At 46.4% G+C, this 23,727-nt stretch overlaps 3 non-coding genes across 3 annotated transcripts; all 3 read right to left on the bottom strand.

Annotated features, from left to right (window-relative positions):
- Positions 1 to 535: 535 nt before the first annotated feature.
- LOC138565472 (small nucleolar RNA SNORA35) lies at positions 536 to 721 on the bottom strand. Its single transcript, XR_011301337.1, has one exon. It is a non-coding gene; the product is annotated as a small nucleolar RNA SNORA35 (small nucleolar RNA).
- Positions 722 to 1,106: 385 nt separating this feature from the next.
- On the bottom strand, positions 1,107 to 1,175 carry LOC138565415 (small nucleolar RNA SNORD38). The gene has a single exon (XR_011301297.1). It is a non-coding gene; the product is annotated as a small nucleolar RNA SNORD38 (small nucleolar RNA).
- A 303-nt stretch (positions 1,176 to 1,478) lies between these two features.
- LOC138565411 (small nucleolar RNA SNORD38) lies at positions 1,479 to 1,550 on the bottom strand. Its single transcript, XR_011301294.1, has one exon. It is a non-coding gene; the product is annotated as a small nucleolar RNA SNORD38 (small nucleolar RNA).
- Positions 1,551 to 23,727: the final 22,177 nt, after the last annotated feature.

Here is a 23,727-nt window from a genome sequence, read left to right as displayed (position 1 = left end):
CCCTGGCCCCCACACCCATTGCTCCTTCTGCTTTCACTCCCCTGGACCTTTATCCAAAAAAAAATGGAAATTAGCCGTTTGCCTCCAGAAAGCCCCTTTACTTGCTCTTATGTGAACCACCAGTCTTATTGCATAGACGCTTAATGGGCAAGTCCTTTCTGTCCAAGCTTCAACCACTATGCATTGACATCGTTATATCTATATAAGAAAACCGGAAGAAAATTGTGTATAGCATCTTGTTAGGCAATGAATCAAGGTTTTAAAAGGGTTGCCTCCTCCCCCAAAAACCATATCAAGCCTGTCTTTCTCTACATCAACTGCCAGATCACAAGGTTACCCTGGTGTTTTAACCACATACCCTTGAAGATGAAGACTTGTTTGTTGTACACTGAAAATGATATCAAACGTCCAAACAGGTACTTTGTTGCATAGCCAACATCCCCAAATATGTCAGTACAGGCACGCACTGTGATTTAAAAAATGCCATCAATGATACTTTTGAGCTCTATGAGCACTAGCAGACGCAGTTATTAACACATGTACCCAAATCTCGGAAGGGGCAGACTATTTTCGCGCCTTGAAACACTTGTGTATAGGCGCGTTACAAATGCCATATCATATCATTTTGAAAGAGCCTGGCCTTTCTGCAAGGAGGATTTTTTTCTACCACTGGAATAAGACCATAAGGTCAGGAAGATAAGATGTTCACTTGACAGAGCATCCCTTGTGGCAACCCCCCTTCCCCCTAAACTCCCCTTCCCCCTAGAACCCCCTCCCCAGTAGAACCCCTCCCCCACAAAGCCCACCCAAATCCCCCTACAGCTGCATGCTGACTTCAAGACTCCCATAGGTTAATTCGCCAAACATAATGGCCACTTGACCCTTTCACAGCACCAGAAATAAAGTAGGCACACATTTAACAAGACATTTAATTGATGGCAATATGGAAGTCAAACAGCTTTGTGAATGTCCCCTTCGGGTGGATGTCCAATCTTCACTCAATATGCCGACCACTGCAACTGAAACAATACTCAGTTAAAATATGCAACAGCAAAGACTAGTAGACTACGCCGTACTCAATATTATCTCCAAATGAGTTCAATAGTCTTCTTCAGATTCCACATGTCATCGTATAATTCAGTACCAGAACCGGACAAGGTTATCATCACTAGAAGAGACTTAATTGCTTTTTTATAACTTTGGTTTTCCGGGATTCGAACCTCTGTTGCTCTGTGTGGTCTTGCTTCCAAGACCAACGTGTTGACCCTGTGCTATCCTTCCCTCACAGAAGAGGTGCTCATGTTGGAGTTTTTCCTCCTAGGAAGCAAATGGTTTAAATGCATGAAAACACCGGAAAGCTGCAGTGTGTGTAACTGGCTGGATGTCAACTAGGCCACCACCAGCAGTTAGCCTGTAGAGAAAATGGTAAATTAGTAAAGTGCTCACTGTGGCGTCTGATAAATGTAACCGACAAACGTCTTCTTCAGTTGCCAAGTTGTCATCTCTTAACATTCAGTAGCAGAACTGGACAAAGTTCTCATCAGCAGAAGACTCGTCACTGAGCCCCAAAATACCACCCCAACACCAGGCGGTTTCCTAGGAGAGCAGGGGATTGTGGGAGCAGGGGTGGGCTCCTGGACTGTAGCAAGCAATGAACGCTGCAGTAGCGATTACATTTGTATTAAAATAGCATGTTTAGAGTGAAGTAACTCAATTGCTAGTGTGCACTAAGCAAGAAAACTAATGTAACTATTCTGAACAGCGCTGGGTAATGAAGGTGGTCATTCCCCCAAAAGACAATTATAAAATAGTAAAAGGACACACCCCAGTAGGGAATGACACCAAGAGAAACATTGTTAGTAAAACAAAGATTTATATAAAATGCTGCATGCAGAGGACTCTGCTGCCTCGAGAGCACGCTGCCAGACAATACAAAAACAGTACATTATAAGCTTTAGAAACGTCACTAGTGACGTTTTCCTATAGGTACATCAAGTTACATTGGGATTGGTGAAAGACATGGATACGTTATAGTACTGTAGGGACGGGCTCCACACGATTGGCTCCCAGCGTGTAGGTCCGATAGGCATCACAAGGGGCAAATGGGTTGATCCTGGCGAGGTGAAGGTCGGGCCAGGTCCACGAGAGGAGAATGTTCTGTCTAAACTAAGCTACACAATATCTCCTGACATGAAGTTAATAATGCAACACAAACCATATACTAGAATGTGGGGATACCTACAAATTTACATATTCCCGCCTTAGGTCTTTGTAGATGTAAAGGGTACGAGGGTCTTGCCCTCCAGGTGTTTTATCAGGGGGCTTGATCTAAGATTTATTTGTCATGGCGCCCCAGAGCTTAAGGGAATAGATTGATAGGTGTTGGCTTTGGCCGGAATATATGATGACATGAAACCAGTTATATTGGGGGCACTCTAGAGTGGTCAGTGGGGAAGGGTCACACTTCTGCTACACCAAAGGACGACTAGAGGGGCAAAAGGTTGTGCAGGCAATAACTTCCAAAGGTGGGGGGTGAGAGGAGCAGGTTTGTGGAGACAGATGGGCCACAAGTCGATATTTGCCCCCATCACACACAGGGCAGTGATCTCAGAGGAAGGAAGAGAATACACTTTTTACTTGTAACAATTCATGCCAGAGCATCCGTGAGAAATGAGCTCGGGCGGCACAGACACGGGAGGAGGAGGTGGGGGGGGGGCTGTCAGTGTTCGCAGTGCATGGTGCTGCAAAGGGGAGAGAAGGCTTCTTAGTTAGCAGGACATGGCCTAGTTCAAAAAATGGAGCCTGGAGGTGCCCAAAATGGAGTCCAAATGTGTCTTACAATAGCCCCTCTCCTGCTGTTATCAGGGAAGGGCAATGGAGGACGTCTCCCCACTATTGCACGAGCAATAGGTTTTTTTTGTGCCGAATGTACGCGTGGGGCAAAATAACCTTTCTCCCTCACATTCCACCTTTCATTACATCTTAAGTAACAAATTATTATTATTATCACTCCTTCGGTGCTCAGCCTCTTTTACCGCCTCGTCCCAGGCAGGGGTCCCTATTATGGGCATCCAAGCTCTGCATACACCTCTTGAACTCCGACACCGTCTGGCGTACTCATCAGGAATGCATGTCATGTATATACCACCATCCCCAAACAGGTCCACCCACACCTCCCTGTACCATTGTAGTTCCTGGGGTTCCTTGATGGTTGTGTAGTACAAGTTGTTCACCATGTCCCCTGTATTGCTATATAGAATTTGGGTTCTGGGTTATCTCCCGTCTGTATTTGTGCACCTTTCATTGTCTGCACCTTTACCGGACTGCCCATTGTCACCATCATCATTACACGACTAGGCATGGATTTTGCACAACATCGATCCCCTACCTGGCACACACAAAAAAACAGCAACAAAAGCACTATAGTAGGGACGAGAATTTTCATAGTGGTTCCAAACCAGGAAGGGATCCAGTCGAAAATAGTGTCAAACCAGTTGCTTGGTTGTACCCCACCTTCTTTCTTCATTCTTTCTCCGAGGTTGTGAACTGCAGTTATCACGTGTGATAGGGTCCCATTGTCCACCTCAGCAGAAGGCACGAATGTGCAACATGCACTCCCGATTTCTCGGCAAACACCGCCATCCATTGCTGTGAGGAGGTCCAGGACATAGCGTTTTTGCATGGTCATCAACCGTAGTGCTCTTTCCACTTTGATGATGTTGAACCCCTCTTCAGTGTCGTTTGCCAACTGTAATAGCTCTCACCTTACTATTTGGCGCCATTAGGTGTTGGCTCGTGCCTGGATGCTTGGTACGAGTGATAAGAAAAATGTCTCTGCTGTATTGAAGAGCTTGTACTGGTTCGGTATCTGTGCTAAAAGTTCTGAGGACTCTCTGGAAATTTAGTTCAATGCTCTTCTGTTGTGAGACACTCTGTCCTGTGGCTCATCTTCTGACAGGATGTCATATGTGGGGGGTTCTTCAGTTGTTGACTGGGGTGCAGGAGACGCTCTGGCGGGCACCCACACTCCTGGACATGGCTCTCTAGAATCACCATCCGGGCCAAATGCAGTGTGGCCAGGGCACAGGTACCTCTCCATGACAGTGGGCGGTGCAGCTACGCTTGTTTGCTGCATACCCAGTAAGTGTCCATTAAGGCTGCTGTGCCTTTCTTCATATAGAGGGAGCATAAGTGTTTTATTGCAGTGCTTGTTTGATCCCATGGGCACTTTTCCTTCTCCGTGAAAGCAAAGTTCATATTGTACTTCTCGTTGGATCTTGATGGGTTTTTCAAGAGCTGTTATCCATGTCAGTTTGGCAATATGCTGAGACCAGGTTAGAGTGCATGTTTTTTCGACCCATCAAAATGTTTCTTCTGACAGTCCTCGCAGTGCTTCTGCTTTGCACATTACTGTTTCTTCTTGCCACTTATTCTCTGCAAACATTGTCCCTTTAATAATAAAAAAAAACGGGTCCGCCACGCAGAGTACTCCTTGAAGGTTACAATTCTGCACCAGCTGTACCGTTACTATGCGTGCTTGGAAGGTACTTCGAATTCTACAAAGTGACGAGACACTGGGCATCCGCCAAATGTGTTTCCTGGGGTATGAGGACTTTGGGTGTTCCAGATACGTTGGGTATTAAAGAGCAGACATAGCAACTTTCATTCGTTGCCCGTTTAGCCGTGGTACTCATATCAGAGTACCATTTATTGGACTGATCAGGGTGGTGGGGGTCTTCTACTGTATCTAATCCCAGGCCGTTAAGAGTCATATAGTTTATGTTCCACTCCCATTTCCCGCCTTCTGTTCCCCCGCTAGATCATTCTGTAACTTCATTAACCTTTGATATCGTATGGGAAAAATGCCTGACCACAGTTAATCATTATGTTCAATAGTGCTTTGCCAAGGCTGTGGGATAGAATACATTTTTGGGGTTTGGGACAAAGTGTGTGTACTCGTCATTTGAGGTAGCTTTGTCGGTTGCTTGCATGTGTACATGTGGCAGTACTGATACATCAAAAATTTAATTGTCAACATTGTAATCATTCGAGACATTGTCATCATAATTCATTGCACTATATGTAAATAGTGGGGCTTTGACAGTACCATTTTTGTAAAGAGAGGTGAGATTAAGATTTGTGGAGGCATTATGGGCCCAGATTATTTTAAACCCATTCCAGATAAGGCTCGTTCCCTCCTGTACCAGTTTTACCCCGCTCCCCTTCTTTTATGCCTTCCAAAATAAAAGACAAGCTCCAGTACAAAATAACATTATTGAAAATACTATTGCAACAAAATAAAGCCTGCACTCGTAAGAATACGCTCTAGTAGTGCTAACATTTCCCATATCTCTATCTCCGTCTGTGGCGTTGTCATTGAGGGCCCTCCTTTCCTCCATATTTGAACCTGAAGAGGGCAATACAATCGGTTAAGTACACATACAATCATTATACAACTTTTATACTGTTTCTCTTTTAAGCAGCATAGTTAAGAATGGTTGGGAGCGAGAGAGAGAGACACGTATTTAATCACAACTCTACTTCGTATATTTGAGAAGCTATACATTGTAATCATATTTACATTTCTCTTCCATTACCGGTATTTACATCTATACCTATTCTGTTAACATTTTCTTACCATGGTACAGCCATGTCTTGCTCTTGTGGCTGTTCACTATCGGGCACTGTGCTGCCATGTGCTTTCCTGACATCAGAGAGGTGTATCTAATATTTCAGGCCCTAAAGTTTTACTGCAGAAAGCATGTAGTATAGAACTTCATAAGGGCCATGAACCTTTGGAGAGTGTTCTGATCTTGATGGTGGTGCCGATTATTGAATACCTCCGTCCCCAAGTACCACACAGACAGAATGACCAAATACTGTCTGTGCAATCTTTGAGGCCACAAGTGTAGTGAGCCATCAACTGGAATCAGGATACGCCGGAAGAACCCCTTTGACCACTGTAAGGCAATAGACGGTTATCAACTAATACAATATGGACACAGCAAGGAACTGATTATAGCAAGGCTTACCTAGATGAGCTGTGGGCCAGATCGTAATGCACTAGGGGCAACCAGCAGGGACAGTGGGCCGGGTTTCAGAGAGGCTTGGGTGGTAGTTCCACACCTAGGCAAGTTGGCACAAGAGTTGGCACCAGAAGAGTCCAAAAGTGGAGTCCAAAAACACGTAATGCGGTCAAAACCCAGTTCAAAGCACAAGGTCCAAGGTCCAAGCAATGGACAGTCCGTTTAAGCAATCCGTGAAGTAGGAGCAGGGTCGAATTTCTTTAGAAGCAAACAAGAAGAGTTCCAGGGCAAAGGTAACAGATGAAGCCAAGAAGAAATAGAGTATCCAAAAAACAGTCCGTGGTCGTAGAGCCAATGAATCCTTGATGAAAACAATAACGCCAAACAGTCCTTACGAGAAGCAGCTGAGAAGCGTCGCCACCGTGGTTTCCGGCGCTTTTGACTGTTAGTTGTAGTCACATGACGCAAAAACGCAGCAGCGTGGGAAAATCACGTGATGGCAGAGGATGAACGTGATTGGCAGAAGTTCACCTCACGTGACACGTGAATCGCCATGTTCCTTGGCGGTGCTGCAAGGTATGCAAGAGTTTCCACGGGAGTTGCCAGGACAATGAAGGTCGGAAAACACCTGGAAAACCAGTCATCCTTCGCCAGTGTCGAGCAGAAGGTTGTTTTCTTGTGCCCCGATGTGCAGCGAGAGATGTGCCAGGTAAATGCGGGCTGATCGTGGATTGCCTAGTGGATTGCCTAGTAGTGGGCACACTGGGAGACGTGACAGAGAGTTCCATCTCTGCACAAAGCTGTGTACATACACAAATTCCCTGGGCATTAACTGAGATGTGGTACTGTCTGTTGCTGGTGTGTTGGTGTCCGTTTCCCCTTCTCTTGTGAATGGTCGGGCTATCTGTTTAGCTATGCTTCTCACTGAGTTGTGTCAAATATTCCTTGAACTCGTCCCCCAGCACATCCAATGCTCTGCTTACTGGGGACAGTGGTGTTTGTATAAGTCTCCCTGTCACGATTTCGTGCGGGGACAAACAATGGTCCTTGCTTGGCTGCGTTCTCCGTTGGAACAGAGCTAGGGGCAGGCAATACACCAAATTCTTTTTGAGGGAGTGACACAGTTTGAACAGTCTGCTTTTGAGGAGGCTGTTTATTTTCTCTACCATCCCGTTCGCTTGCAGGTGGTAAATTGAACATAATTTGTGTTTTACTCATAACAGGGATGTTACATCTTTGAAAAGATCATTTACAAAATGGGTCTCATTCTCCAACCATATGACATCACAAATCCCCCACCATGGGAACACTTCTCTCACCAAGAAGTTTGCAGCACATTTTGAGTCTGGGTGCGCACAAGGACCTGCTTCCACCCAGCAAGAAAATGGACAAACCCCTACTATGAGGTACTTTGCCCCATTGCACCTGTCTCCCATATCTGCGTAATCTATGTGTAGCACCCGGAAAGGTCTGATGGGGCGAAGCTGTGTTTGTAACGCTTACCTGATTCCCACGGAGGCGCGGGTCTGGGCCGGAAGCTGTCTGTGACTCGAAAAGTGATGTGTAGGACTCGATTGGCTTCTGGGGTCGAACCTCTTCGCACTGTGTGGCGGACTCGAAGAGTGAGATTTCTGCAGGCGAAAGAATATGAGGGTTAATGGTCGGGGTTGTCGGATGTCCCTCTCTCTCTCTCTCGCTTCCCAGCTTTTTCGTAGAGCCCCCCCCCCCGGGTTAACGTGCTCACCTTCTTGGGTGGCATGCGTTACTGGTTGGATGGCACGGCTATCTCCGTGCCATCCACAGTAGTGATGACGTCTTTTATTGCCTTAGGGACAAGGGATAGATTCATCCTTGATACCATTTCATGGTCCACATAGTTACCGATTGCTCCGCTGTCGATGTAAGCTTCAATTGCATGCAAACGATCCGGACGTTCAGGACTAATGAGGACCATGGGTATGACGAAATGCGAGGTCACGGGACAGATCTTAACGCTCGGCAAGAGGACCTCTACTCTTGTCGGGCAAGGTCGTTTCCCTGCTCAGCATTTGTAGTACAGGTATCCGCGGCTCCTACAGTCTTCTTAGCTGGCTTCACTGGACAGTCCCGAAGAAAATGTCCTGAGTTTCCGCAATAGAGGCATAATTGCAGCTGTCTTCTTCTTTCTCGTTCTTTCTGGGTTAAAGGTCCTTTCATCCCTCCTATTTGCATGGGTTCTACAGTGTCAGCTCCCTTATTTGAGGTCTGTGGTTTGGAAAACACTCGGGTATCAAATTTAGAACGATCTGCCTTCCTGTTCTGCAGTCTATGGTCCAATTGGACAACTAAATCAATATAGTCAGAACATTCTTGTGGAGGATTCACAACTTGCGCTAACACATCCTTGAGCTCTCCACGCAAGCCTCTATAGAAAAGTGTTATTCTCTTGTCCTCGGGCCATTGTGTTTCCACTATGAGTCTATTGAAGGAGGCTATATAAGTCAAGAGATCTTGATTGCCCTGTCGTAATGAAAGAAGTTCGTTGTCCAAGGCCTGCCCCTGTGCATGTCTAGCGAACAGTTTCTCCATGCTGGATTGGAAGGCCTGAAAATCATGCAAAACCGGATCATCCTGGGTGACTAAAGGGACCGACCAATCTGCGGCGCTACCGCTGAGATAAGAAAGTACAAAAGCCACCTTGGTCTGGTCTGTTGGAAATGCTGCTGGCCGACATAAGAAGTGTAGGCGGCACTGGTTGATGAATACTGCGAATTTCTTTGGGTCACCAGAAAAACATTCGGGCGGAGCTAAGGGTACATTACCGGGCAGATTGATTTGCACTGGATTTGAAGATGATCCAGAAGGATAACTTCCTCCGGGAACAGGCAAAGGCGTCTGTCCTGCCTGCGTTTGTAACAACTGCCTAGCAAGGTCCTCTGTTCGCTCCTTGGAAATTATCAGTTCTCTTCTTAGAGAGTTTGTTTCCTGACGAGCTGCATGCACCTCTGCTCTTAATTCCCCAAGCAACTGGGCTAGCTGATCGGTGTCTGAGGTTTCCATTGCGCCTGGGTAGGAGTTTTGTGGTGGGCTTCGCGTTCTGTAACGCTCACCTGATTCCCACGGAGGCGCGGGTCTGGGCCGGAAGCTGTCTGTGACTCGAAAAGTGATGTGTAGGACTCGATTGGCTTCTGGGGTCGAACCTCTTCGCACTGTGTGGCGGACTCGAAGAGTGAGATTTCTGCAGGCGAAAGAATATGAGGGTTAATGGTCGGGGTTGTCGGATGTCCCTCTCTCTCTCTCTCGCTTCCCAGCTTTTTCGTAGAGCCCCCCCCCCCGGGTTAACGTGCTCACCTTATATAGGTGAATGCTGGGCTCTCCATCTGCGTCTGGTGCAGGGTGCCGTTGCCAGTTTCTTCACTGGTGTAGCATAAGCCTCTTGAGTTCAGAGGATGGTTGCCGTCGTTATCTTCACGAGCGGGGGAGTTTCTGGGCACCTTTTGTCCTTATAGTCTTTAATGCTTTTCCCCTTATGTATTGCAGGGTTCCAGAGATGGAGAATGAATTGAAGCGCCTAGAAGTTCGTAAGTATGGCAAGCGCTTTAACTGTCTTTTTCCTTGCAGCTTAGTTCGTGTTACGCCAGAGCATTCGCAGGCGTTTTATGGCGAAGTGCGTGATGGACGTAAGTAAATACCTGTTTAATGTCTTTCTTTTGTCTTGCAGATGTTGATTGCAGCGCCGGCGTTCGCGGAATACCAGTAAGTTGTTAACGATGCTTTGTCTTCACAGGTAACGATGCGGAATGAAGAAATCCGGAATTTCCAGCGTGCCGGTGAGTATGACAATGCTTTTGTCTTTGCAGGTGGAGATGCGGCGTGAAGAAGCGGCCGCCGCCGATGAATCAGGTAAGTAAGCACTGTGTGTTAAGTTCGTCTTGCTAACCTGTTGTTTCTGTTCTTACAGATTCTGATGTTGGCTGGATTCCAAAATGGTAAGTTGAATTCTTGCAGGTTCAGGATCGGAAGATGAAGGGCCGGAGCAGACTCGGTGAGCGTTCTGCTGCAGATGCAGAATACTACTTCCCCTGTTATTTCTTGACGCCAAAGGAGATCCGTTGGTGATTGATTGTAACCCCTTCTTACCCATATTTCATGCTCCTCATGTGGTGCACGCTTTTGTAACTCAATTATCTGTGTAATGGGCTTTGAGTTGTATCCCTCCTCTAACTCTTCCTGCGTGTTATTTTTAAGTATACATTCGCGTTTCCTAATGAGATGATGTCATTGTTATTGTGTGGGCGTGGCATTTTACCAAAGCAATCACTGAGGGCTCAGCTAATGCTTCTATCAGATCATTTAATAACAAAGTGTGTTGTACTGGGGATCCATCTGCCCTCCTGAATCCTCTCCTCCGCCATTGTGATAAACTGGCATGTACCGTGGTCGTCACGTATGCTGAGTGAGTACATTGTTACTGCGCATCCTTTGGCTGTGTGTAATGCCTAAATTAGCGCTATCAATTCTGCTGCTTGTGGTGAATAATGTGAGGGGCTTCGTTTTTGCACTATGATCTCATACTCTTCACCTTCCAACCGCACTACTGCTGCACCGACATGCTTCTCACCTTTTTCTGAGTCAATGGATGCTGACCCATCCACAAAGTACACTTTACCTTCTAGAGCGTTCTTACTTGCTTTCTTCTAGATCATTCTCACATAATAATAATAATTTGGCATTTATATAGCGCTACGAACCCTGAGGTATCTGAGCGCTGCTTATTATTACCTGCGGTGTGTGGTGCTCATTTATCGACCTCGGAAGGATGAAAGGCTGAGTTTGGCCGCACCGGGATTCGAACCTGCGTTAGCAGGGTCTGCACAGATGTCAAAGCGAGCGCTCTACTCGCTGTGCCACTTGACCGGGCGAATGTCATCACCCTCCCCCTCATAGGTGGCACAGTCATGTTGCTGCATGTCTTCCACTGTGCACGGCTCTGTGATAAAGGTGGCTGGGTTTACAGTTTTACAATGCACTACGTGTATGTTTGGGCTTGAAATTCTTTCGTAAGCTGTAGCCCGCTGTCTAGTGAGTGTGGATTTCAATCGTTCAAGTATGGCAAACAAAGAGTGTTCAACAAATAGTGTCACTGAGCACCACATCACTATGGTGGCACCTTTTCTAATCACAAAGGCAGTGGCTGCGAGAGCCTGTTGACACCCAAAATGCCCTTGCATCGCAGAATCGAGAGTGCTGCTGTAGTAGGCCAATGGCTTGTGGCCTAATGACGTTTTCTGTGTTAATACTGCTGTCATTAGTGTGCCATTAGAGTGTGAGAATAGGTAAAACTCCCGCTCATAATCTGGGGTCGCAAGAACGGGTGCTGTTGAAATAAGGTCTTTTAGTTTGTAAAATGCTGTGATCATCTCTGGTGTCCATGGTTTTGCTGTGCTCTCCTTTTGTGCCTCCTTGAGTCCCTGAAGTAGGGGGCGTGTGTAGGCTGCATAATCGAGTATCCATGCTCTGCAATAATTACATATGCCAAGGAATTTTTGCATATCCTTTACTGTTTTGGGCATTATTGTTGCTGCTGTGTCTGGAATTATTAATTTGCCATCTTTGGATATTAACTGCCCCAGATACAGCACTTCTGCTAGACAGTACTGCAACTTCCCTTTGTCCACCTTGTATCCCATTTGTGCCAATAAGTTCAACAATGCAATGGAGTCTGCTCTACACCGTTCTTAACTGCAAATCAAAAGGTTGTCTACATATTGAATTACTGTACTTTTGACATCAATGTTGCCAACATCTTCATGCAAGATTCTGTTAAAAATGCTTAAGCTTTCACAATATCCCTGGGGCAATCTGCAATGTTTGTATCTTTTCCCTCTAGGCTAAATGTTGTCAGATATTGGGAACCTGGGTCAAGTGGGACCGAGAAAACAGCATTCTTCAAGTCCACTACTGTGAAGCATGTGGCTGTGTTTGGAATACTGCACAAGATTGATGCATGGTTTGGGACAGGGCGAGGGGGGCCTCCTTCTGTATGACGTCATTAAGTATAAGACCTGTATCATCTTCCAAGCCCCGCCCTTAGCTTTTTTTTAATCAGATACATCGCCGAATTACAAGGCGTGTTTGATGGCACAATGATACCTTGTTGCAGAAGCGCATATATGGCTTATTTTATCCCTTCCTCAGCTTCCCTGACAGTGGGTATTGTTTGACTCGGGGCAGAACTGCACCTGGTTTAAGTTTTATCTTTACTGGCGTTACTTCCTGCAGGAGCCCTACATCATGGGGGCCTGTGATCCATAAACTAATGGGTGCCTGTTGCATATCTTCATTGAAAAAGGATGGCGGTGCACTGACAATGGCCATGAGGGGGGTTAGTCACTCGTCTGTTCTGAATCATAATGTCACATGGCATGCAAATCTCCATTATGATCTCCCAGTCATTGACATGGTCAGTGAACAGCTCATCAGTGAAATCTCATAGTGCTACGTGTGGCTCTATGCATAGCAGTGTCCTCCATTCACATCCATGCGTGTCCAGTCCTATTGGCACAATACATTTAGCCAATACTTGCACTCCTTGTAGATCCAAACAGAGGACGGTACCTGGTACAATCTCTGGGGCCACAACAGGCAGAAAATAAAATCAGAGGGTACTCGCCATTCTTTCCGTGTTATTTCTGGCACCACTCTCGCCAGGACCTGTATGCCATAGACAAACATGTCTGCATTTGTGGGCACCCCCCTCACTGCTACTTCATTGGTTATGGTGTTAATCATTAGCATGGCACCGAGTTGGCATACCCCCAGAGTTGAGCATACCACGCCCCTTTCTGTGAAAGAGATGGCCATATTGAGCTTACTGAGGAGGTCCTTCCCTAACAAATTTATTGGCGAGTCTTTGTGATATAGTAGGGGTGCTCGCAGTGTTTTCCCCCCTATTGTTACATCCAAATCTTCAGTGTAGGGCGCCTTTAAAATTGCCACAGATAATCCCTGCATTTCCAAATTCTTGCCTGACAGCGGAAACCGTCCTTCCATGAGGCACGGTTTTTTCACCCGAGTCCACCATAAAGATGAGCTGCTTGCTTCCTATCTCCGGCACTACCAGCGTTTCCTCATCTGGACGTAGGGTGGATGATAGGACTGGAGACGCAAGTGCTCTCTGTGGGCTGTCCTAATCCGGTTGGGTATTTGTACCTGGAAAGGAGAAAACACTTTCCCCGATCATGGCTTTTCCATGAAACAGCACTGGCGCGCCATTCGCTGTACTGACTGGGGGTGGGGGTGTGTGTGCAATTATGTTTTGGCGCGTTTAATCGCTGTGCATTCCTGGTTGTGGTCCTTGGGGTCCTTGCTGTGATGTTTGAGGCCCTTGTTGGTAATTGTTGTCATATTGCTCTCGCGGTCCGTAACCTCCCATCAGCAATCCATACGGACTGCCTGGGTTGGGGTGGCCAAACTGCTGCTCATTGCCAAATCGTTGTGCATTTTGGTAGTACCCCATGGGTCGATTGCGACATTCCCTTGAAAAATGGCCCCACCTCCCACAGGTCCAACATGTGCCTTGTCCCCCTCATCAAGGCCCATGCCCTCCTCTCTGTCCCCTGTACCCACCTCTTCCAGGCATTCCCTGCCATTGGGGCACCTCGTACTGCTCCGCTCCGGCCCGTTTGCTGCCCATGTTGCTGCCATCCTTGCCTTAAAAGCTACTGACCCCTCCTTCCGACCCCTCCTTCTGCTTTCCGACCCCTCCTTTCTCCCCTCCCTTGCTCCCTCCCTTCCCTCTTCCCTTCCCCCCTCCCTCTGCACCCTTCTCAAGCTTATTCTGCACAAACTTTGCTTCTTCCGCCAAACTTCTCTGTGCAATTTCTTTATCCCTTTCTTTGATCCTCCTACAGTGGTGTACCATGATACTCTGTATTTTAGGCCAGCCCTTGGCATCTATCTCAGCAATTCTATGTAGGGCCTTCTGTACCTCCTTCAGGAGGCCTCTTTTGAAAATGAAGTAGAAAAGGGAGGTTGACTGGTCCCAGGCGGTGCCCATCTCCGCCCTCCACATGTCCTGCACCCGAAGAATGTACTGCACAGCATCTCCCTCGTCCCCCATTGTGCATTGCATCACAGAGTGTAAATCTGGGGTATCAGGGAAGGTTCTCTGCAGTGCATCCCATACCTGGGCCCTCAGGTTATTGAAGGATGACCCATCATGGCAGTCACAATCAATCGTCACTCCCGGGAACTCCGTCTTCACCCACACCCCATCTGCTTGGTCACCCACAGTGGACACTAGCAAGCTTTTAACATCCCCTATAGCCAGTGCGACCCCTGCAGTGTTTTTTTTTTCAAAGGCATATATCCACTTTCTCGCCCCTCCCGAAAGTGGAGGCAATGCTTTTAACAAATTAGTTTTGTCCATCAGCGCCCAAGGTACATAGTGAGGCCTTCCTGCCTCTTTGTGAATGAGGGGCATCTGTAACTTTGGTTCCCCCACCCCTTGTTTTACTTACCTTTACTCCTTTCTTTTTTGTCAGTACCATATTCCCTAGCCTGCTCCTGAGCCTTCCCTGCCATCTTTCCCTCAGCTGTTCCCCTTCTTCCGGCTCTGTTCGTTGCGGCAGCAGTAGGCCTGCTGTGGCTGCTCCTTCCTCATATTCATCTAAATCGCTCCAACATTCTTCTATTTCCCTGTCCGATGCTACACTGCCTTGTTCATCACTTGCTTGGTCGCTCCGTTGCTCTACTCGTAGTACTTTTATTGGGGTGTTGTTAAAATGGAAGAAAAACTCTCCGGACTCCCACTCACTCTGTTAAACTGGAGGGGTTCTATGGAGACAGAGATGGTGTCTGCCCACCCGCTGGCAACATTTGGCTCCTATAACAGTGTTCTCAGCCGGGTTAGTTCTGTTTGTGTGGTGGTCAGTTGTGCTTCTAAATCCCTAGGTAGATGTGCAATGTTTACTCATGGTGCGCATGTGGGACCCTACAATCCTCTGGGATCGTAAGGGGATGGGGCACTGCCGCGGGTGTGGAGGGCGCACTGGGCTGGGGAAAATACGACAGGTCACAATATCCTTCAGCAGGTCTGGTTAGTAGTGGGTACAGTTTTTGGACTCCCCACACTCACTTTCTCTCTCCCCCCCCCTTATTGCCTGGACAGGTACCTCCTCAGTTGGCGCTTCCTTTTCTGTGGTATTAGCAGGAGGCGTTTCTTCGAACCTCCTCCAGAGATCCAGGACCTCCCGTCTAGTTTGGAGAGGTTTCCCCCTGTATTTGGCCAGTAAATATGTTGTCACAAGATCTAATACTCTTATCAAATGATCCCCCTTCTGGCCATACCTGGGATGACCCCTCCCCCTTAATCTCAGTGAGCCACTGGTCATGATACTTTTTTTTAATCTTTTCACTGTACAGTCGGATGTGCTGACAAATATGCATCAAAGGGGGGGGGGGAGGTCAACAAAGGTACGTCAGTTAACCTTAGATTGCTTAGCATAAAACTTGCAACATCACAGTTTAGAACATTTCACTTACACCTTGTGATATCCTGAACATTTCATAAGCATAATCAAAACAAATGAAACAAAAACCATTTAACAGACAGACCTGAACGAACTGACGTACTTCACTAACAACAATGAACATAAAACAGATAGCTGTAGCACTTTGGTTTGAGCCCTTCCCCTTTATGAGACTGTTGGATTCTTTCCCCACATTCGCTCTTCACATTTACCTCTTCCTGGGCCTCTTCTGGGCCGACCTCTAAGAGAGTTGCTCGCACAAGAAAAAGAGTTTACTAATATCTCCATTACTCAATATATAAGACTCCTACGTATTTCCTTTATCTCCACTTATATACCTGCACTGGTCAAGACAGTACTACGCGGCGCCGCCTTCCACCCCCTTTCGGGGCGAGGTTCCTGCATTCTCCTCTTAGTCCGTTACCTCTATAAAAAAACCTAATGGCCATATGAAGAAAAGAAGAATAAAAGCACACTAGTCAACACTCATACAATCCCATGCACACTTAACCTGACTCCCAGGCCGTTCCTTCAACGTTACACTTTTCCTTTTTACACCCTTTAATTTCCCGTCTTTTAATTATCTTGCAACCAATACTCACGTGTCCGAGGTGATCCAAGAGCCTCCGCTCATGGTCTATTCACAATCAGGGTGTCGCCCCCCAATCAAGCTGTGCCCGGTTCCGGTGAGCATTCGGATATTTGCAAAGCTGGGACCCTTGGAACCTCTCTGGGGCATACGCTCTTAACTAATGGTCAGCGGTGGTCTTGATGGTGGCGTCCCGGATCTCGCAGCACTGGGGGTCTTTCTCGGAGCACATAGCAGGGGGTCATCAAGTGAAGGTGGTCATTCCCCAAAAAGATAATTATAAACTCATAGTAAAAGGACACACCCCAGAAGGGAATGAGACCAAGAGAAAGGTTGTGAGTAAAACAAAGATTTATATAAAATGATGCATACAGATGACTCTGCTGCCTCGAGAGCACTCTGCCAGACAATACAAAAACAGTACATTATAAGCTTTAGAAACATCACTAGTGATGTTTCCCTATAGGTACATCAAGTTACATTGAGATTGGTGAAATACAAGGATACATTATAGTAGTGTCGGGACCGGCTCCACACGATTGGCTGGCAGCTTGGAGGTCTTTCGAGATGAAGGTCAAGCCGGGTCAGCGAGAGGAGAATGTTCTGTCTAAACTAAGCTGCACAATATCTCCATACATGCCGTAAATAATGCAACACATAAATCATATACTAGAATGTGGGGATACCTATTAATTGCAGACACTTATTTACACATTCCCACCTCAGGTCTTTGTAGAAGTAAAGGGTACGAGGCTCTTGCCCTCCAGGTGCTTTATCAGGGGGGCTTGATCTAGAATTTGTCATGGCACCCCAGAGCTTGAGGGAATAGAAAGATAGGTGTTGGCTTTGGCCGGAATATATGATGACATGAAACCAGTTATAATGGGGGCACTCTAGGGTGTTCAGTGAGGAAGGGTCACACTTCTGCTACATGAAAGGACGAATAGAGGGGCAAAAGGTTGTTCAGGCAATAACTTCCAAAGGTGGGGGTGAGAGGAGCAGGAGCAGGTTTGTGGAGACAGATGGGCCACAAGTCGAGATTCGCCCCGGTCACACACAGGGCATGGATATCAGAGGAAGGAAAAGAATACACTTTTTACTTGTAACAATTCGCGCCACAGCATTCGTGAGAAATGAGCTTGGGTGGCACAGACACGGGGGGAGGAGGTGAGGGCTGTCAGTGTTCGCTGTGCGCGGCTCTGCAAAGGGGAGAGAAGGCTTTTTAGTTAGCAGGATGCGGCCTAGTAAAATAAAATTGAGCCTGGAGGTGCACAAAATGGAGTCTGAATGTGACTTTCAATAGCCCCTCTTCCGCTGCTGTCAGGGAAGGGCAATGGAGGACGTCTCCCCACTATTGCACGAGCATTAGGTTTTTGTGCCAAATGTACGGGGGGCAAAATGACCCTTCCTCCCTTACAGTAAGCTAAAGAATAAAGGGGCAATATATGTTAGTCTAAACAATCAGAAATATGCAAAAGTGGGGTTTGTCAGACAAACATAAAAAGAGCCAAGTGGTAGAATGCTTAGTGTTGGGAAAGGCAAATGCATGTAGACTACAAGACCAGGGAACTGCTTGCCTAGGGTTAAGATAACATTCTCTAGCTTTAAGCACATACTTACATTTTGCAACAACTTGTGCTGCATAATTTTCGCTGCTATGAAAAGCACGTCGTACTGAGAAACACCTGCAAGAAGAAATGCACGTCACTGAACATTAAAGTAAAATACAGGCAAAATACTAGAGAGAAAGGGCAAGTCAGAGTAACTTTGACAACCCCATCACTGGCAGGTGGATGAGACCACAAAGGCCTCTCCAACAACCTAACGTTAGCATTGCATCACACACATTGCCTGCTGTGAAAGAAGCATGGGGGGCTGGGGAGGCACATTAGCACGATAAGGGAGCCCCCACCTGCCGTGGTTGGAGATGAAGCCCAACCACAAAAAGGCCATTGGAGTAAAATGCAAGAATCCCACAGTAACCCATATAAGTGTATAACAAGAGGTTAAGGGTAGTTATTACCGGTTCCTGGCAAACAGCCTTTCTGCTGGGGGCTCAGTAGGAAGTGTGTAAATCACTTCCTTAAATAGCTGCATCTCAGACGTGGTGAACGGCCGAAAATGTCACGCACAACAAAATGTTAACTGGATGCACTTGAGCATCGAGACACAGGCACTTGACCTCACTATCAAATCATGATTTGGATTCCATCGTTCCCTTCACTCTCCATGTCTCGTGTTGTGGGATGCCCTAAGCAGAAATCCCTGTCACCTAAAAACCGCGTTTAAACAGTGCCACAAAAACGGCTGTGCTTTTGTCTCACTGGCCCATGTGTGGCAAGCATTGAACGCTGTCACCCAAAAGAATGGCTCTGCGTTTCCTTTCCTTTCATTTGAATCATAAGAAAATGACCTGCATTCAGAATGGCTCTACATTTGCTGTTCTGTCATCTGAATACCAAAGGTGCGCACAGCATCCAAGATGGCCCTGCATTTGTTCTTTCTTCTGAAATACCAAAGTTATACACTGCATTGAAAGACAGCCCTGTGTGCTTTATTCCATCTGAATGCCAAAAGGTTAGGCAATACATACCAAAAACAGCATTGTCTTACTGATAAATCACATGAGGGGCAAAGACTTCTACATTTCTACTCGACACAGCTTTCATTTGCCTTTGATGGGAACCACTGCGCTCAAAACATTGTAAAGGAAATAAATTGCATGTTTTCCCTCTTTATTCTGTGTCCAATCAGAGAACCCTGTGCAGGACCCCTCTGTGTCCATGAACCAACAGTACATGTAAACCCACTCAAAACCGACAGAAACACCTGAACAGTAAATGAAATATTGCTTGCACACGTATGGAGGGAAATAAGGGAAAATAACGTTTAATACTCATCGTGAAATGTCAGCTTTTGCTTGCACAGAAATGTCAGTGAATATGTGTGGGTGGGGGTTTGACTATGCATGTACATTATGGTCCTCCCCACGGGACTTCAACTACCTTGATAACCAGTAAAACCAGTTCGGCTCAGGCAGAAAAAACTCAATTGGAAGTCCTGCATGCCCTGGAAGTCACACTTATAAAAGAACTATTTAGCTATGGCATGTGAGGTGGCAGAGAGTGTGAGGATTCTCTGCCCTGCCAAACTAGCAGGCTGTACTGGGAGAGGGAAAAAAGAAAAAGCCAGTGTGGCTTATGCTTGACCAAGAAGTGCGATTTCCTCCAGCACCCACTCTGAAGGATGAACTGTCAAAACTTCAAAGGACATCAAAGTCCTTTCTTGCAAGCCGTGCCAGGAGACAGTTTGCTGTGGGGGTTGCAGCACCACCCCACATGTGACTGATCCTCCAGATTGAGATTGACATTAAAGGACTTCTTCATTTAAGACATTTTTCCAAGCACTCTGAATAAGTAATAATTGTCTTGTGATGCTAGTTTACCATATGATTTTTCGGCGGATGTAAAGAGACCAAGTGCATGTTTCTAGCACTCTGGGAACTGAAATGGCCAAGAAGATGCGTTGCTGGATGATTTATAAATGGGACAAATATGAAACTAGGTAGGAACATGAAAAGTGATGTTATGAACATGTGTAATCATTGGCAGAATTCTAGCGGTTATGCATTACAATAAAAGGACAAAAATGTGCCACCTTGCATTGAGTTGGCAGTCGGCTGGTTTAATTCCCTGCAACACACAAACCGCATATTCACTTCTTATGGCAGTGGCTATTATAAGTTTGGAGATGAAACGTGGACATAAGAAACAAAGAAGTGTCCGAAATACAAATAGACAAATTATGCGCTCTCCGTTGAACCAATAAGCCCAGGGGGCGGAGAGAGGAATGACTGTCCTATACCGGGATAAGAGTAAATCCAGAGTACTTCCCCCGCCCCCTCAGAATGTAAAATTAATTAGGTCATACGGGATATATAAGGGGGACACAAGGGATCCATCCACAGAAAGATACACAGATTCCAGATCCAGACATACACAAGACTCTGGGGGAAGACAGGAGAGGAGGCAGCTGATCCCATCTAAGAGAGTACAGTGACCAGATCCTTGCCTAGCTGACCCCATCCAGGAGAGCAGTGACCAGACCCTGGCCTAGCTGTCCAGTATCATCCCATTCAGAAGAGCCCAGTGACCAGACCCTGGCCTAGCAGTCCAGAATCCCATCCAGGAAAGTGCAGTGACCAGATCCATTGCCCGAGCTGTCCAGAGTGACCAGAGAACTCGCTGGCGTTCCAGAATCCCAAACCCAAGCTTACATTGTAATTAGCAAATAACCCCAGTCCCAAATTGCATACCCCTCTTTTGAATCTTGCATCCCATTGAAAATACCATTGAAAGACCCAAATTGCCAGTATAATTCACCTTTCCATTGAAGAATCTGTATTAGCGGGTGTATGTTAGCATATTCCTTTGATAAATCTTTCAGTAGTCTGTATAAATCCCTAGTATTATTTTCAAGTAACTGAATGAATTCCCCCTATAAAGAGATTCACTGTGCAAGTTGGTTGATATTCGAAATTAATCCCCTCGTGCCAAGTGCCTTTCTTTAATAATTATAGCCATTAAAGTATAGCCTTAACAGAATTTGTCTTTGTGTAACAAAAAAACAAATTTGCCTGTGTATTGTGTGCCTTCCTACGAATTACTGGTTTGCCTCTGTCCCATTGAAAAACCCAAACCATAGTCCCATTGAGAGCAACCCTTTTCTGTTAGAATCCTATCTGTTTTGTGCCTCTGATCCTTGTCCTTAAAACAGAGTTCCATTTTGACAGATATGCCCTTGAGGTGGCGGCCTATAATCACAAGTCCCGTGTAAAAACGAATTTCCATTCTGCCCTTTTGCATTTGTTTTCTGTCCCAAAATCAATGTTCCTACCTTGTGCTCACATTGCCCTGGAAGGCCGAGTAGTAGTCTTTAGGCTTCCTAATCTTCTAAAGTGTAGCAACCAGAATGCCCTTCCTAGCTGTCCCACCGCGGTTGTGAGCTGCTGTGCGAGTAATATGCAAATCCGATTCTGGCGTTTTGCTCCTAAATTGGGTTTTCATTTTATTTTTGGACTTCCCATCTTGGGGGGGTGGTTTGTATTCTAAATTCAATTTTTCTTATCTGAACTGTAATGCTATCAATTGCGCTAACATCATCTTTCCTGTGTGCCCTTAAAGATTCAAGTGAATTGTGTTAGGATTTTGAACCAACAGTGTTGTAGGAATCTTTGCATTTGTATTGCCACAACATTGGTGGCTGCTGTAAAATAATTAGATTTTTCTTTCATTTTCATTAAACCATAGAGTAAATATCTTATTGATACACACCGGCCTGGTTCCTAGTCCAGTGTGACACAGGGGGTTTGTGAAGGTGAGTGCGAGACGGGTTGGGCCCTACTCAAATAAAATAACCCCTGGTTGATTAAAGATGGAAAGAGTTTTTGTTGTGTGCCACATTAATTGTTATGGGAAGGAGTCCCTGGCTGGAGAGTGCCGGGTTATAATGTTCGATGAGCTTCACTAGCCCCCTAGGCGAATGGTGGGACCTGATGGGAGTCTGTACAGCACTAAATATGTTCAGTACTCCAAGGTTGTTTAGGATTCAGATTTAATCCGCAATAAAGAGATTCATCACGTAAAAATCGTAACCAAAACTAATAGCAGTGTTTAAACAGAACATAACTGCAAAGAATGAAGCTGCGCTCTCCAGTTTACCAGTTCAATGATGGGAAAGCAGTTTCTTCTTGGCATTCCTAGTTGGTTTCCGTTTTTAGGATTTAACCCCCTCCCCCTCCCAATGCAAAGGAATAAGTCCATGGGCCTCTCCTGCATCGAAGGAAGAGAACAGAGACCTGAACAGGCAGCCCCCACCCACCCGACTGTGTGAAGGTACAAACTCACATTGCACACAAATGAGATCTGTTCCAGGCTGAAAATGTATTAATCCCCAGGAGGATACGTGACGAAGACGGAATGAATATATGGCATTTCATGCCCAGCTGCTCCCCTTTACCCAATTAAAGTGCATGGAGTCACCCAAAGTTCTGCATTCGGTGTTTAAGGACATCTCTGACCCCAATCAAGATCACATTAGAGCCCCTCGCCTTTCCACGAAGCGGGCCACAAGTGCAACACAGCAGGTTATAAATCACAGCAACCCAATTAAAACAAGCATTGAAAATGCCAATAGAGGGTGCACAAAAAAACACTTATCCTCATGAGCCATTTGATTTCAGTGTTGAAACACATGTAGAGGGACAAGGAACCTATGCATCAAGTTCACAAATAAATCAGCAAGTCACCAAACTACTGCTTTCTGGGTTATCTTTCAAAATATCGGCCACAAACCCAACCAGAACAATTCTAGCTGCAGTGGTTATTGGGCCAACACAATACTCCGAGCATAATGTCTGCGACAGCATTACCAAAATAATAATAGATCTGTTTGCCATAGGTTTGAAATATGCCTACACATGCTCGTCCAGAAACACCTACAGGAGGTTCCTGTGGATGGTGTTCATCCTGGGATGCAAATTAGGCACCTGGTGAAAAGAGCCTTGGGAACTTGAGAGCAATAGGACAAGAATCCACAGGCCCATGTCTCGTGAGGATACCATTGAACTGGCCCGAAAAGCTGATCAACTCTGCCATGTTATCCATACATACCTCAAATGTTTCTCTAGTGCACCCAGAGGAGGTGGACTAATCGGTGAGAAAGAAGGGCTGGGCAGCTGGAACAGGATCCTGCTGCAGGGCCTTGGAAAGGGGGAGAGGCTGGAGAATACCCCTGAAGTAAAGGGGAGGCCTTCTTAGGGTCAGAACCCTGTAAACAGGCTTTAGTGAGCTTCTCCCAAAGCTGAGAGTGGCTTGAATGAATGGGCACATTTCAGCGTGTCTTTCACCGCTACTGCATCGGGGACAAAGATTTAATGGGAGTGCCACTGCCGAAGAAGACTTCATGTTGTGTGCAGGCTTCAATGGTGGGTTCGCAGAGGGCGCTGAAACACAAGGTTCAGTAGGGCCTGTCGAAGCTTTCAACTGGCCTGCAGGAGTCCAAGGCTTTCTCAGCAGATCAGTCGAGGCATGCATAGGGGTTGTAGGTGTAGCCTGTGTGTCCTTGTCACCGGGGTGTGATCTCCCCATCGCACTGCCGGTTGCATGCGTGTCTGGGCCAGGAACGAATAGGCTCCACCTTTAAGTCTACAGCTTCCAAATGGGTGCCATGGATGCCGACAGACTGCTCGTCCGAGGCAACGGCACTGGTGGGGGAGTGACTGTCGGGCCTACATAGCATAGGCTGCCCAACGCTTAGAGCACCTGGCTTAAGGTTTTGGGCCAAAAACATTTACAGGTCTTGCAACATCACAGTCACAAGGCAGGGATCTATTGCACTGGCAATGGGCATCTTTCGAGGGAAATTTGCTGTTGTAAGACGGACAGAATTTAACAGGTGTTCACTCCATAACAAAGAGAAACTGCACCGCGCCTGAAGGAAAAAGGAGGGGCAAAGAAGAGGCATTCTCAGGATAAAGTCAGTAATAAACTCTCCTTGCAGGCCAGGCCGAAAGGCCAAAGCCGTGAGTAAATCAGTCGCA

The sequence above is a fragment of the Ambystoma mexicanum genome, chromosome 1q (assembly GCF_040938575.1).
Source record: "Ambystoma mexicanum isolate Mex_15411 chromosome 1q, UKY_AmexF1_1, whole genome shotgun sequence".
Classification (NCBI taxonomy): domain Eukaryota; kingdom Metazoa; phylum Chordata; class Amphibia; order Caudata; family Ambystomatidae; genus Ambystoma; species Ambystoma mexicanum.
Note: the sequence above shows the minus strand (reverse complement) of the source record. Positions and strands in the feature narration are given on the sequence as shown.